Here is a 16,514-nt window from a genome sequence, read left to right on the forward strand (position 1 = left end):
GATCATCCAGTTCCAACCCCTCCCTCACTGTGGGCAGAGACACCTTCCACTAGAACAGGTTGCTCAAAGTCCTATCCAACATGGCCTTGAGCAGCTCCAGGGATGAACATCCACAAATTCCACAGGCAACCTGTTCCAGTGTCCTATAAAAAATTATTTTAGTTTTCTGCAACAGAAGGTTTTCAAAACAACCAAGGAGTTTTCCACACATGGGCAAAGTATCTGGAGGAGCCGGTATTAGCCATAATGGGCAGGAATCACAGAATCACACAATATGCTGAGCTGGAAGAGACCCACAAGGATCACTGAGTACAAGTCCTGGCCCTGCACAGGGCCATCTCCACAAGTCACATCATGTGCCTGAGGGTGTGATTTACACATCTCTTGAACTCTGCCAGGCTTGGTGCTGTGACCACTTCCCTGGGGAGCCTGTGCCAGCACCCAACCACTTTCTGGATGAAGAACCTCTTTCTAATATCCAACCTAGACCTTCCCTGACGCAACTTCAGGCCATTCCCTTGGGTTTTGTCACTGATCACCACAGAGAAGAGATAAATGTCTGCCCCTCCTTGTAGGAAAATGCTGAAATTAATCCCAAGGAGGACAGCACTGGAGAAACACCCTGAATGACTAAGAGACTTGCTGTTGAAGTTTTAAAGTGTAGTTTGTACTTGTTATAGGGTCTTTTTTTTTTGTTGCAAGCCCCTGCCTGGTTCTGTTACCTCCTTTATGCTGCTCTGATGACCACCACACCCTGTTTATTATATCCCTCGAGCTTCTTTGTTCTCTTGATGAGTCAGCCATTAAGCTGCTTTGCCTAGTCCTGGCGAGGTGGTGCCCGCCCCCACTCAGGAGCCCCAGGGTTCCTAGCGCTCCCAGGCCCCCCACCCCTCTCTGCCCTGCTATTCCAAGGTGGGAAGCCCCACGTATAACACCCCTATGCCTCGTGGCTGGGGGGGGGCAGGACCAGGGCTCCAACCAGCCCTGCCCTTGTCCCAGTTCCATTGGTTAAGGGACCTTAGACCCTGCCTCTTCCTAAGTTTTCACCCAATCCATCCCCAGAGCTGGTATCTTCCCCCTGAGATCTTATAAAAGCCGGTGGATTGTCCCAATAAATTCTCTCTTGCCTGGACTGCCTGGTCTCTTGGTCTCTGTCTCCCTTCTCTGCATCCCCTCGGACAAGTGGAAAGCAGAGACCCCTCTCACTTCCCTCCAATGCTGCACACCTCCTCTCCTCCTCACAAGGAAGTTGTAACTGCAAGGAGGTTTTCCCCAGTCTCCTCCAGGCTGAACAGCCACTCCTCATACAACTTCCCCTCAAGGACCTTCACTTATCTCCGTTGCTCTCCTTTGAACACTCTCTAATAGCTTTCTTATATTTTGGGGCCCAAAACTGCACACAATATTCAAGGTGAGGCTGCCCCAGGGCAGAGCAGAGTGGGACAATCCCCTCCCTCGACCAGCCGGTGATGCTGTGCCTGATGCCCCCAGGACATGGTTGGCCCTCCTGGCTACCAGGGCACTGCTGACTCATATTCAACTGCCATCGACCAGGACAACCAGGTCCCTTTCTGCAGTGCTGCTTTCCAGCATCTCATTCCCCTTGCTCAGGATTCATCTGCCTCAAGGTACAGCATGGCATTCAAGCAGGTTTCTGCATGGAAATATATGATTTACCCAATCTGTGTGAAATTATCACTTCTCTCTCTTTCTTAACTACAATGGCAGCCTAAGATTCCTTTATTATTTACACAACTGTTTGACATGGAAGTCAAGCAGGCGACTCCCATGCTTCCTTTTATGCATTTTGGCCCTGGGCTTTTCCAAATCCTCTAACAGTTGGCTTTAAAAATACAGATTAAGTGTTTTTAGTCAAAAAGTTACTGGGTTTTGTGTCAGGTAAAGAGTCACGTGGAAGTTTTGTTTTGCATCCTGTCTCCTGGCTCTAGAAGTTACAGAGGAACTGTGCCTACTGCGAAAAAACAAGCTATGCTGAAACCTTTAAGACCATATTTATAATAATAAACTAAGCTAGAGGTGTAGGTCTGGATACTTGATTTTCTAGAGTGACAACATTAGAACAATCCATGCTACAATTTTGTCCCAGGCTAGCTAGTACTTTCCTACACAAGCTGCAGGTAGAGTTTTGGAGTTTATGCAAGCCACGGATCAATCCACACAGACACAACATTATTCAGAAGATAAAGAGCTCCAAAGTGTGGCAATGACCAGATCAGGACAATTGGCCTCAAGACCAAAAAGGGCTCCAGGTTTTGCTGTGCTTACCAGTAGCCATATAACTGCAGTATATCAACAGCAAAAAACAATGAAGCCACAAGATTAAGATTTTCACGTTAACCATTCTGCTTTAATTACACTGAACTTGAGCAATTTGGTGGTAAAAACAGGAAAACTGGCCTTGTATGTTCAAGGCTAAAAATATAACACAAAACTAACCAAAATCATTCCCCTTTATGAAATCTAAACTCTGGATTTTGGGTTCACTGTTGGTGTTTCATTGTCAGAAGTGTAGGGAACATGCCTGGTGTTTGCAGGGCTTTAACCAAAGTAATCTGTCAAGAAACTGCAGGAGCAAAGAGATAGATGTGAAAAGGCTCTGAAGTTCAAACACAGATTCTAACAAAAGTGATACTTGTCCAAGTTATACCTTGACTCCTAATAAAGTGGACTTGCACACTGACCTCTCACTAATCACATTGCCATGAGTGGCCAGCTGTTATGATCATACTGTATACTTCTTATTAGGCACGTCCAGAGGCTAGGAACATAAATTTGAAACTTAAATGATAAAGGCAGACCTTTAATTCCATCTGATCTATCTACTGTATTGCTGGTCTGTTAGTATGATTTCAAAAGAAGCTGTAGCTATGCAGGAGCTGTGAAAAACAGGCTTCTCCTTGATGTATGGGAGCCTTGGCATCTTAGCCACTGCAACCTGAGCACAGTAGATCTTGTGGCACCTAAAATCATAGCCAGCCTTTTTTCCTCTGTCCTGCTGAAGGGCAGAATATCAGTGGCTGCTCACCTGAGAGCTGCAAAGCTCTGTGAAGCCCAGAGTTGCCAATAAGCACAAAATCAGAATGTTGTAAACAACTGTGACACTCAGGTGTCAAATAGTCAATTGTCCTTTAAGTTTCCTTCAAGACTGTCTTCAATCAGTATTGAGAGAAATCAGCAAAGTACATAAATGTCTTTACATCTCACCTAAATAACTCTCAAAAGCGATGATGAATGCTGTGGTCCTACAACTTCACATTTCACAATCAGAATACAGACCACTTTTGGATTACATGTACATGAGCCTTCCTAAATGGATAGCATTGCCTCTGAATAATGCAAAGATGTAATGATCTGATCACTGGCAGGTAATACCCCTCAGTTTCATGAGTCCTCCTTCTGAATATCTTAGCATCCACGCAGCACCCTGCTCTCTTTAAACAAGTGTCCTTCAACATTCAAGAAGCCACTTGCTCCAACTTTAGCATTGTTGCAAGGACATGTTCTTGCGTTCCCCCTCATTACCACATTGCCAGCCTCCTAAATTAATATTCAAGACCCTATTTCCCTGTCACAGACAGAGCTGACAGGAGAATTCATGGGTTTTAAATTGCAACATTGCCCTATTCTCTGCAATTAAGTTTATTTCTCTAAGTTGGGTGAGAAGAACAATGTCAAAAATAGTAGTTGTGAAGTCTTCGCTCTTGGAAACATTCAAAACCCTGGCTGACATAATCTTAAGTAACTTGCTTTGGTTAACCCTGCTTTGAGCTAGGGTATTGGACTAGAAAATCCTCAGAGGTCTCTTCCAATTTCCACCATTCTGTGATTATAACTGGGCTGGATCCTTAAAACCCCCTCACAAGGAGACAAAGGACCATGAGTAAATTCTAATGAGAGAGATGCAATGGGATGGTGACATGGGAGATCAAGGTCACCACTAGCTGCTGTAGGTGCAAAAAAGCTTTTCCAAAACTATGAAATGGTCGTCAACCCAAGGAAAACCAAGGACACCTGAGGAGTACTCAGTAATCAGAGTCCTTTGCAACATTTTTTCACCACAACGCATATGAACTAGACCACCTTGTCCACCTCATCACTTTGATCACCTTAGATAAGGCTACTTTGACAAACATGCCTTGGTGCTTAAGATCATGGAGTTAATAAGGATGGGAGAAACTGGCTTTTTTGCAAATAAAATAACTTTTCCTTCCATATAACATCTGACTCTGAGCTTTATAATATTGTTTCTACAATAGTGCATCATTATTTTCTGCAATGACGTGGGCAGTATGAGACAATGAGTGGGTTTTTTTCCTGTGGAAGCACTGTAAAAATCAGTGTACAAAATTTAATGTATCATTTTCTCAGCTTGAATAAATTAATACTGACTTAACTCTTGAGCCATGTTCATTATTAAACTGCAGTTGTCTGCTTGTCTAAAAGATATGGACGAGTTTAGACAGGAATTAATCTGGGAAAGTCTAAGGATCTGTTTCAACCCAGCTGAGCCCAGACTATCAGAATGAACCCTTCTTGCCTTCTTAAAGTTGACAGCTACATCAGTTAAAAAATACGTCTCATTTTGCACATGAATTTCAATTTTAATGTTAGCAAACAACACAACTCATTATGTTAATAGAGTAGCTCCAACTAATCTTACTTATATTTCCTCTCATCAAAATCTTAAGGTCTGTAGGACTCATTGCTGTTCACCCCTTTTTACTCTTCTCTTCCTTCCTCGATCTCCAGCACACACCACCTTTAGGAACAGACTGTTTTGACACTACCAACAGTACAAGGATGAAATATGCTGCATATCAAAGGCAAGCAGCACCATCTGCCAACTCTTTCAGAGCACTGCAAGGAGCAGCAGGTTTAGACTGAACTTGAGCAATTCTAGGGTAGCAGTGGGTGAACAAAGATGATATCCCCTCCCCACTCCCCACTTCTCTATACTGTCCTATAGTAAAGATATCTGTTATGTGCCACTGAATCACTTCATGACTCAAACTATTCAAGAATTTTTGAAATGCACTGAACTACAACATATTTTTCAGAACATTTTGATTTGTTGCAATGAAAAATAATCATTCTAAGTAAGATGTTAGTTGAACTTAAAGACTTTTGAGAGAAATTGTTCTATGGTCCACGATGGATATCTGGTAAGAGAGATCTGACCACAGGCATTAATATATAATTAATATTCCCTTGTCCCAAATGATCCTTTAATTTCTCTTCCAGAGAATCTCTAAAACAGAGCATGGGGAGTGTCTCCAGTCAATCTCTTTCTATTCCTTCACTCCCTCTCCCTGTATTTGCTCAGACATGTCCCCTTCCAGATGTGTGAGTATCTGACTGAACATGCCTCCCTGCACAAGGACAGAGGGGTAGTGACCTTCCAAATATTCTTTTTCAAAAAACTTCAGGAACCAACGCTATTTCTGGTAGTATACAAGCAGGTTAGTTACGAAACAGCCTTCTCCTCTCACAAGGAGTTGATTCAAATCATTCTCAAAAAAAAAAAAAAAAGAAAGAAGGTATAAATGAGACTGCCCTCCAGACCTCTAGGTTCCAAAGAAAAACCATGTGCCATAGCTCTGATCTAGATACACCCTTTCAGTAGTTGTAGTTTGGAATTATTATGTAAATTCTCTCCCTAGTTAACTGCTACCATCTTCTTCTTGATCGGTTGGGTGGGGGGCAGGCTGTCTCTTTTGTTTTTGGGGACATTTTCCATTTTTAGCTCGTCTGAATGCAGGAGTGGGGTGTGTGTGCTGCTGAGGAGGGAAGCCGTTTTCTCCTGCTCCTCATTGCTTCTGTTGCTGTTGCTGCTTCTTGGTGAGCTGGTTCCTTTCTCCTTGCCACGGCTGTTCTGGTTTCTGCATTTGGGGTCCTGGTCTCTGCTCCAGTCTCACCGCCACTTGCAGCGTCATGGCCTGCCCACCCTGGCTGGGGCAGCGACCCGGGAGAGAGAAGTTCAGCTGCTTTCCAGGACACGTGGCGGTTCTCCGCTTCCAGTTTTCCTTCTTCATTTGGGACAAGAGACACGGGGAGAGACAGAATGCATCTGGGAGCTCACCCTGCAGCCGGCCGGGTTGTGACACAGACACTGCCCGTAAGTATAACTTTTCTCCGGGAGGAAACCTGCTGGTTTGGGGGTTGTTGTTTTTTTTTCTTGTGGTGTTGAGGAAGCAGTTTGCTCTGGTCTGTTTACAGTTATATCTATACCTATACCTATATATATATATATCAGTTAAGAACAGTTATCCTTCTTGTATCCATTGTGTGATTAAAGTTCCTTTTCTTAAATTCGATAAAGAGTGGCGTGATTATTGTGAGGAAACCCCCTCCTCCGCTTGTGGGTAAACATTTTGGTTTTTCCCCTCAAACCTAGACAGTAGTGGGAATTAGTTTTTTTCAGAGATGACATGTTTTAATTAGTGACAATAGCAGACTGACTCAGGGGAAAAGAAGATAAGTTACACTGCACACTTCCAAATTCTGGCACGGGAAACATGTGGCACAGCATGAACCAGAATCCTGCAGAATCCAAACCTTAACATAAGGCAAACACATGCCTTTTCAGATGCTTGATACACATTTCACGTACTTCTAAATGCCATCAGTTGAGTGCAGACAGAGAACCAGCTGGTGTCTGGAGATAAGGTGCTTTGATTTCTTGCTTGTCACTCATTTGTCACTCAAATGAAAAACTGCAGAACTCGCAAGAAAGCTGAACCAGCATTTGAAAAATAAAAGGGCATCACTCCAGAGAGAGACTGTATTCCACATGTTAAACCAAAAAGTATAGGCAGAGGAGCAGCACTGACTTAGGACACCAGCCAGTTCTAATCATATAGCATACATCAAGCTTTTTAATACTAAATAAAACAAAGGAATAACAATTACACATACACACCTGGGATGATCAGCTTCTGGCTCATCACATAACTTGCCTGGCCAGGCAAGAGAAAAGGGATCCCTGTAGCTTTCATGGTGGTTCTGTGTTGTGTTGCAACCTTGCTCGTGCTCAGCATCTCTTTCCATGGGAACTCTGTAATTTGCAGTGTTATTAACACAAAATTTACTATATTTAAAGGGTTTTTTTACTGGAAGGACTCAAGTGAAACTGGCTATTGTTCCATTTTAGCATCTTTCCTGGTAAATTCTCTATCTGTCACATTTTGTCTTTGTCACATGCACAGAGCTGCCATACAGATATATGCCTGCACTGTAGCCCTCACCATCCGTATGCACACAAAAATGAGCATGTGGCCAGCAAGACTAAGAGCAAAATGGAATGCAGAGGAGAACGTCAGAAGACTCTTGTCTTAGTTTGGGACTATTATGTAAATTCTCTCCCCTGCCACTTAACTGCCCAGGCCAGCGGTTAACAAAAGAAGCAGTTAACTGTTGATCGCTTAGGTGGGGGCAGGTTTGTCTCTTTTGGGGTTTTTTTGGATATTCTTCCCAGTCTTGGCTCGGCAGAACGGGGGAGTGGGGGCTCGAAGGAGGCAGGCTGCCCTGCTGGTTACTGCTGGGGTTTTCCTGGCTGTCTCGCTGCTGCCTACCCCGGACTACTTTTCGTGCCGCGCTGCTGCTGCTGCCTGCCTTGGATTTGCTGCTGGTTGCTCGTACCTTTCTGCTTCTTGGACGGGGAACACAGGGGGAAGAGACTGAGTCCATCTGAAAGCTCACTGCTCGTCTGTCTCGCTGGAGAGGGACTGAAACTCACTCTGCAGCCAGGCGGGCTGTGACATGGACACTTAAGTATAACCTTTCCTCCCGGAGGAAAACCTGCTGGGTTTTGTTGTTGTTTTGTCTTTTTTTCTTTCTCTTGTGGTGTTGGGGAAGTGGGTTGCACTAGTCTGGTTACATATATATATATATATATATATATATATATATATATATATATAATCAGTTATCCTTCTTGTATTAAAATTCCTTTTCTTAAATTTGATAAAGAGTGGTGTGATTATCGTGGAGGAGGCCCCTCCCCTGCTTGTGGGTAAAACATTTTGGTTTTTCCCCTCAAACTGAGACATTTCTTGGCGCCCAACATTTGGGGCTTGTAAACAAAGAAGGATAACTGCTATTTTGTGGCACCATGTGGGTCTTGAGTTAGGGTTCATCAGGACCATCCTGTATAATATATTGGCTTTTTGTTGGTACAAATTCATGCCAAAAGGAGCGGCAGGTTTAAGTCTTATCAACAAATCAATGAGTAAAACTCAAATAGCCACAATTATTATTGAGTTCTTACTCTGGATTTATGGTGCCATGAATTCGATGCCTTTGGATGTCATGTGAGTGGTGTTCTCCAGACGGTTTTCCTGCCGCAACCTAAGCTGCTACCTCTGGGGATTCAGTGATAACAGTACGGACCCTTGGGAAGGAACAAAGGGGAATCTTTTCTCCCAATCCTTTGTCCATTCCCCATTCAAGTCTGCTACAACAGCTTTTGAGATGTTTAAATTCTCCCTGGATGCCAGAGATATCTTGCTCTTTATGGTTTTTCTGCAAGGTTGTATCCCTGCGGCTTACAGAATGTTTGAAGGTAGGGCCAGGGTTTTTCGAGAATGCATTCAGAAGCCTAGCCCAGTGAAGGGGGAAAAGCAAGAGAATAAAACCCCTGATGCCACAGTGAATGGGGAAAAGCAAGAGAATAAAACCCCTGATGCCACAGTGAAGGGGGAAAAGGAAGAGAATAAAACCCCTGACGTTACAGTGAAGAGGGAGAAGGAAGAGGGTAAAACCCCTGATGTTACAGTGAAGAGGGAGAAGGAAGAGGGTAAAACCCCTGACGGTACAGTGATGCAGGATGGGGCTAAAAAAAGGGAAGAGGGTAAAATCTCTGATGTTACAGTGATGCAGGACGAGGCTAAACCAGGAGGACAGGCCAAGCCTATGGAAGTTGCCCCTATCCAGAAAAGGAAATATAAGACCAAATTAGACCATCCAGCACACGATGAGGGGGCTGCTGCACCTCCACAGCAAGCAGACCCAGAGCCTGAGATCATCACTGAGTCATTGTCATTTGATAATCTCCGTAGTTTGCGGAAAGACATTGCTCGACACCCGGGTGAGCCCATCCTGACTTGATTGATCCAAGTTTGGGACCTTATGGGTGAAACCTTACAACTAGATGGTGCTGAAGCCAGGTTTTTGGGGGCTCTGGCCCAGGATGTGGCTATTGAACAGGTGTTCGTGAGGGAATCAAAGCCCCTTTCACTCTGGGCACAACTTCTAATGAGTGTAAGAGAGAAGTTTGTTTATAGAGAAATCCTGCAGGAACATCATATTAGGAAGACTTGGAAGACGATGGAAGAAGGAATTTTACGTCTGAGGGAGATGGCAATGATGGACGTGCTTTTTGGAAGGGGTGGGCAAACCAATAATGACCCTGACAAGGTCAGATGCACACCACATATGTGGTGGAACCTTTCACACTCGGGGCCAGCTGAATACACCGATTTCCTGGCATCCATGTATAGGGAAGAGAACCAAGAAACAGTGGGCGCTGTAGCAAATAAGCTCCGGATATATGAAGGCATGACCCACAGCCCAATGCAGGCCCGTATTTCTGCTGTAGAGACATTGGTTGAGAGTCTCAAGACGCTGCCTGCAGAGGTAAAAGCGATCAGAGAGGAAATTAGGGAAAGTCTCCAAGTGGCACCAGTGCGAATGAGAACCTCTGAAGTCAGAGCCAGACGCCCCCCAGCCAGAGGAAGTGGACAGACCTCACGAACTGAGATGTGGTACTTCCTGGCCAAACATGGAGAAGACATGGGACGGTGGGATGGGAAACCCACCCATGCCCTTGCAGCCCGAGTACAAGAACTGAAGGAGAATGGAAGAAGGTCAGTGAGAGTAAGTGCAGTCCCAGTTTCCCACAGGCAAGAATCTGACCCACAGGAGGGCACCTCCCAGGTGTACTCATCGAGAAAAGGTTCTGACCGCTATGACCAGGATCAGTGTTAGAGGGGCCCTGCCTCTAGCCAGGTAGAGGCACGGGACAACCATGTCTATTGGACTGTGTGGATTCGATGGCCTGGTACATCAGACCCACAAAAGTATAAGGCTTTGGTTGATACTGGCGCTCAATGCACATTAATGCCATCAGGACATGTGGGCTCAGAAACTATTTCTATTTCTGGGGTGACAGGGGGATCTCAAGAGTTGACTGTGCTAGAAGCTGAAGTGAGCTTGACAGGGAGAGATTGGCAGAAACACCCCATTGTGACTGGTCCAGCCGTCCCATGTATCCTGGGCATTGACTACCTCAGGAATGGATATTTTAAGGACCCAAAGGGGCATAGATGGGCTTTTGGAATAGCCACTTGTCTTGGTTTGAGATAAGCAACTGCCAACCCCCCCAAGCACAGAGAGAAAAGCCTCCCTCCTGACACCAGGGAAAGGGAGGAACAGAGAGGGGAAAGAAAAAAAACACTTCAAACTGCATTTATACTAAATCTACATATATTTTTCACAGAAAGAAAGAGACAATTAGAAGAGAGTACAAATATACACTCACACGAGTCTGCAACAACAAGTTCCCCACCTCAACTTCTTAATGAACACACAAATTCTACTGTCTTAACTCCACTTTACTTAAGAAGAAGCTTATTCCCCAGGGAGACAAACCCAAGCAGAAAGGAGAGACCTAGAACAACACATTTTACTTTCCTGAGGTACCCTGTGAGCCAGTGGTGGGCCTGGTCCTCTCCATCCCCCCTGGGACAGCATCGTGCGTCCTCCCAAGAGGAGGGCTGAGAAGCAACTGACTTAACCACTCCCACACTGGTTCCTCCTTCCCTGGAGATGATGTCATAATGTGGTATGGAATACAAAATTACTGGCTAGAAGAGGTCAGCTGTTAGCTCAGCCCAGCTCAAGTCAGCTGACAGCTTCGGCCTAGTCCACACTTCAGGGCCCAAATCTAGGCCCACCTAGGTGAACCCATAACACCACTGTACAGACAGAAGGGATTGAACAATTGAACTCATTGCCAGGTCTCTCAGAAAGTCCTTCTGCTGTTGGACTGTTGAAAGTTGAGGAACAGCAAATGCCAATTGCCACCACGACAGTGCACCGTCGGCAATACCGAACGAACCGTGATGCTGTGATCCCCATCCATAAGATGATCCGTGAACTGGAGAGCCAAGGGGTGGTCAGCAAAACCCACTCACCCTTCAACAGCCCCATCTGGCCTGTGCATAAGTCTGATGGAGAATGGAGATTGACTGTGGACTATCGTGGCTTGAATGAAGTTACCCCACCGCTGAGTGCCGCTGTGCCGGACATGCTGGAGCTCCAGTATGAACTGGAGTCCAGGGCAGCAAAGTGGTATGCCACTATTGACATTGCTAATGCGTTCTTCTCCATTCCTCTGGCACCAGAGTGTAGGCCACAGTTTGCTTTTACCTGGAGGGGCGTGCAGTACACCTGGAACCGACTACCCCAGGGGTGGAAACACAGTCCCACCATCTGTCATGGACTGATCCAGACTGCACTGGAGAAGGGTGAGGCTCCAGAACACCTGCAATACATTGATGACATCATTGTGTGGGGGGACACAGCAGAAGAGGTTTTTCAGAAAGGAGAGAAAATCATCCAGATCCTTTTGGGAGCTGGCTTTGCCATCAGTAAGGTTAAGGGACCAGCCCAAGAGATCCAGTTCCTGGGAGTGAAGTGGCAGGATGGATGCCGTCAGATTCCAACAGAAGTCATCAATAAGATCACAGCAATGTCTCCACCTACCAGCAAAAAGGAAACACAAGCCTTCCTGGGTGCCATAGGGTTCTGGAGGATGCATATCCCAGCATACAGTCAGATCGTAAGCCCTCTCTACTTGGTAACCCGTAAGAAGAATGATTTCCACTGGGGCCCTGAGCAGCAACAAGCCTTTGACCAGATCAAGCATGAGATTGCTCAGGCTGTAGCCCTTGGACCAGTCAGGACAGGACCAGACATACAGAACATGCTCTACTCCGCCGCCGGGAATAATGGCCTGTCTTGGAGCCTTTGGCAGAAGGTGCCTGGTGAGACTCGAGGCCGACCACTTGGATTCTGGAGCCGAGGCTACAGAGGATCTGAAGCCAACTATACCCCCACAGAGAAAGAGATCCTAGCCGCCTATGAAGGAGTTCAAGCCGCCTCAGAGGTGATTGGCACAGAAGCACAGCTCTTTCTGACACCTCGACTACCAGTGCTGAAGTGGATGTTGTCAGGACAGGCTGCCTCTACACATCACGCCACTGATGCTACCTGGAGCAAGTGGATTGCCCTGATTACGCAGCGCACCCGTATAGGAAAATCAAATCGCCCTGGGATCCTGGAAATCATCACGAACTGGCCTGAAGGTGAAAATTTTGGTCTAGCAGATGAAGAGCTGGTGACACGTGCGGAAGAAGCTCCACCATACAATCAATTGCCAGAAGAAGAAATACGCTACGACCTCTTCACCGATGGCTCCTGTCGCATTGTAGGGACTAATCGCAAATGGAAAGCAGCTGTATGGAGTCCCACCCGACAAGTTGCAGAAGCTACTGAAGGAGAAGGTGGGTCAAGTCAGTTTGCAGAGCTTAAAGCCGTGCAGTTGGCCCTGGACATTGCTGAACGAGAGAAATGGCCAAAGCTTTACCTCTACACCGACTCATGGATGGTGGCCAATGCTCTCTGGGGATGGTTAGACCGATGGAAGAAAACCAATTGGAAACACAGAGGGAAACCCATCTGGGCTGCTGATATATGGCAAGATATCACCACCCGAGTAGAGAAGCTGATTGTGAGAGTCCGCCATGTAGACGCACACATGCCCAAAAATCGGGCCAATGAGGAACATCTCAACAACCAACAGGCAGACCGAGCTGCGCAAGTGAAAGTATCACAGACAGATCTGGACTGGCAGCACAAGGGAGAGCTGTTCTTGGCTCGATGGGCCGATGATGCCTCGGGCCATCAGGGCAGAGATGCCACTTATAAATGGGCACGAGACCGAGGGGTGGATTTAACCATGGACATTATCTCTCAGGTTATCCATGACTGCGAGACATGTGCTGCCATTAAGCAGGCTAAGAGAGTGAAGCCCCTGTGGTATGTGGACGCTGGGATAAGTATAAGTACGGGGAGGCCTGGCAGGTTGACTACATCACACTGCCACAGACCTGCCAAGGCAAGCGCTATGTGCTCACCATGGTGGAAGCAACCACAGGGTGGCTGGAGACACACCCAGTGCCTCACGCCACTGCTCGGAACACCATCCTAGGCCTGGAAAAACAAGTGCTGTGGCGACATGGCACCCCAGAATGAATTAAGTCAGATAATGGAACTCATTTCAAGAACAGCTTAGTTGCTACCTGGGCGAGAGAGCACGGCATTGAGTGGGTGTATCATATCCCCTACCATGCACCAGCTGCTGGGAAAGTTGAACGGTGTAATGGACTGTTGAAAACCACTTTGAAGGCGTTGGGTGGAGGGACTTTCAAACACTGGGATCAACACTTAGCAAAGGCTACATGGCTAGTCAACACTAGAGGCTCTGTCCATCAAGCCAGTCCTGCCCAATCAGAACCCCTTCACACTGTAGATGGAGACAAAGTCCCTGTAATACACCTGAGAGGTATGCTAGGGAAAACAGTCTGGATCAACCCTGCCTCAGGCAAAGGCAAACCCATTCGTGGGGTTGTCTTTGCTCAAGGATCTGGTTCCACCTGGTGGGTGATGCAGGAAGATGGAGAGACACGATGTGTACCTCAAGGGGAACTTATCTCTGGGTAAACGACTCATATTACTGTATTTGTAAACACTTAATTATTTGAAAGAAAATTTAAGTTTAATGTAGAGTATTGGCATGGAAGAGAATTTAGGTGTGGATAATGTTGTAGTTTGGGATTATTATGTAAATTCTCTCCCCTGCCACTTAACTGCCCAGGCCAGCGGTTAACAAAAGAAGCAGTTAGCTGTTGATCGCTGGGGTGGGGGCAGGTTTGTCTCTTTTGGGTTTTTTTGGATATTCTCCGGAGTCTTGGCTCGGCGGAACGGGGGAGTGGGGGCTCGAAGGAGGCAGGCTGCCCTGCTGGTTACTGCTGGGGTTTTCCTGGCTGTCTTGCTGCTGCCTACCCCGGACTACTTTTCGTGCCGTGCTGCTGCTGCTGCCTGCCTTGGATTTGCTTCTGGTTGCTTGTACCTTTCTGCTTCTTGGACGGGGAACACAGGGGGAAGAGACTGAGTCCATCTGAAAGCTCACTGCTCATCTGTCTCGCTGGAGAGGGACTGAAACTCACTCTGCAGCCAGACGGGCTGTGACATGGACACTTAAGTATAACCTTTCCTCCCGGAGGAAAACCTGCTAGGTTTTGTTGTTGTTTTGTTTTTTTTCTTTCTCTTGTGGTGTTGGGAAAGTGGGTTGCACTAGTCTGTTTACATATATATATATATTTATATATATATATAAGTTATCCTTCTTGTATTAAAATTTCTTTTCTTAAATTTGATAAAGAGTGGTGTGATTATCGTGGAGGAGGCCCCTCCCCTGCTTGTGGGTAAAACATTTTGGTTTTTTTCCCCTCAAACAGAGACAACTCTCTACAAGAGAAAAGCAATTTTTAGTCTGTTTTCCATTGTATAACATATATGTATTCTCATATTCTTGATACTCATTACCTTGATAATGAGTTACATGTCCTATTTGGTTGACAATGAGTAATCTGTACTATTTGGTTCTGGTTTTTTGGTGTTTTCTTTTTGTGTATGTGTTTATGTGGTTTTGGGGGGGGTTTTGTTGGGTTTTTGTTTTGAGGGGTTGTATTATGGCGGGTGTTTGTTTCGTGGGTTATTTTATTTTATTTTATTTTATTTTGCAAGTTCATCACATTTTGCAAATTCTCTGGAACTCAACAAACACATGCACACCCACACAAGTCTATTACAATTTTTTTTTTGTCAGAGATCCATCATCCAAAGTGAATTAGAGATGCTGATTTCATCCCTGTATCTACGTTGTCTTTGGCTAGTGGCCCAGCCTAGTGTTGGATGCTGAGAGGCAGAGACATCCCAGAGCTGCAGCTGGGGTGGAGCTGGAAAGGGGCTGCCAAAGAAAGTTCAGAGTTGCAGAAAGATCTACCCCATGGGGAGTGTTTAGTTGGAGGAAAGGCTTAGGTACCTTGTCTAAGGTCTAGCTAAGGATTACAGTGAAGTTCAGAGCAAAGAGATAGACTCAAAACTACAGGTGTTAGAGGCTGGAAAGTGTCTTTCCAAGTAAATTAAGGGCTGATGCCAGAAGCCACTTTGGAAGAGTGCCATCAGCTCTGCTCCTGAAGCTCTGGGCTTTCTCTCAATCCAACACTGAAGTAAAACATTAGCATTGCTAGAGCTCATGTCTGAGGAATAGCTACTTCCCAATCAAGCAGGTTCTCTGGACTATGGCTTGGTTTATTGCTAGGGTCAGGATTAGATCTGGGAGCAAGAGCAAGACCACAGTAGGAATAGGGCTCAAAGATGACAGAGGGCTGCAAAAAGTATGTTCCCTTGGACACAGCATAACTGGGGAACCCTGTCCAAGGGACACTCTAGGATTAGGATTAAGGTCACGTTAAGAGCAAAAAGCAGCACAAAACTACAGCTGTAGGAGGACAGGAAGGTATAAAGCAAACTAAGGGCTAATGCCCTAAATCTTCTCTAAGGAATATTTAGTACCGAGGAAGCTCTTATCTTAGGGGTAGTGTGGTTTATTCTCACCAGAACTTACTAAACCGCACTAAAATTTTTTGATTTAATAGTCATTAAAGAGGTTGCATACAACAGCACCAGTAACATCACAAGGAGATAATGTCACAAAGTAGGCAACATGAAGCAATGTTCATTAGGTGACAATTTGTTACAACACAGTGGAAGGTATCATCTCTAGGGTGCATTACATTGTAGTGCTGTCATAAGTCTCTGTAGGGTTAAATGCACACAAAGCCACTCACAGATATCAACAAATGTTCTGCTGAGATCCCCATCAGCTAAAAGCATCAGAGCTGCCACTGAAAGGAACATACTCTGCTCTGGTCTGCAAAGGGCATGTGATATTCCACAGAGATGGCACAGTGGCATCTAGTGGATATCACTGCATTAGCTGATACCAGGCAGCAATCATTCTTGATTCATTAGGGCCATGCCCTGCACCAGTGCTGAGATGGAAGAATACAGAAACTGGAGGGTTATAAAAGTTAAATTATAAACTATAAAATTCAAAAGCTAAAGGGCAATGGCAATCCAGGTCTGCCCTTCTGCCCCCCTCTCTACCACAGAGAAAATCTTTGGCATCAGGGGCTACCCCCCAGGCTTGGCCGTTCTCAGCAGCTTTTCCAACAAACAACTTTCATGAACTGTCCATAATTTCCTCCTACCTCTTTTTCATCTGCTCCCACAAATTCTACAAAAAACCCTTCCTTGATCACCTGGATATTTGCACTATACATATATTCCTCATATATTTTCATTGC

Source organism: Pithys albifrons, chromosome 2 (assembly GCF_047495875.1).
Source record: "Pithys albifrons albifrons isolate INPA30051 chromosome 2, PitAlb_v1, whole genome shotgun sequence".
Classification (NCBI taxonomy): domain Eukaryota; kingdom Metazoa; phylum Chordata; class Aves; order Passeriformes; family Thamnophilidae; genus Pithys; species Pithys albifrons.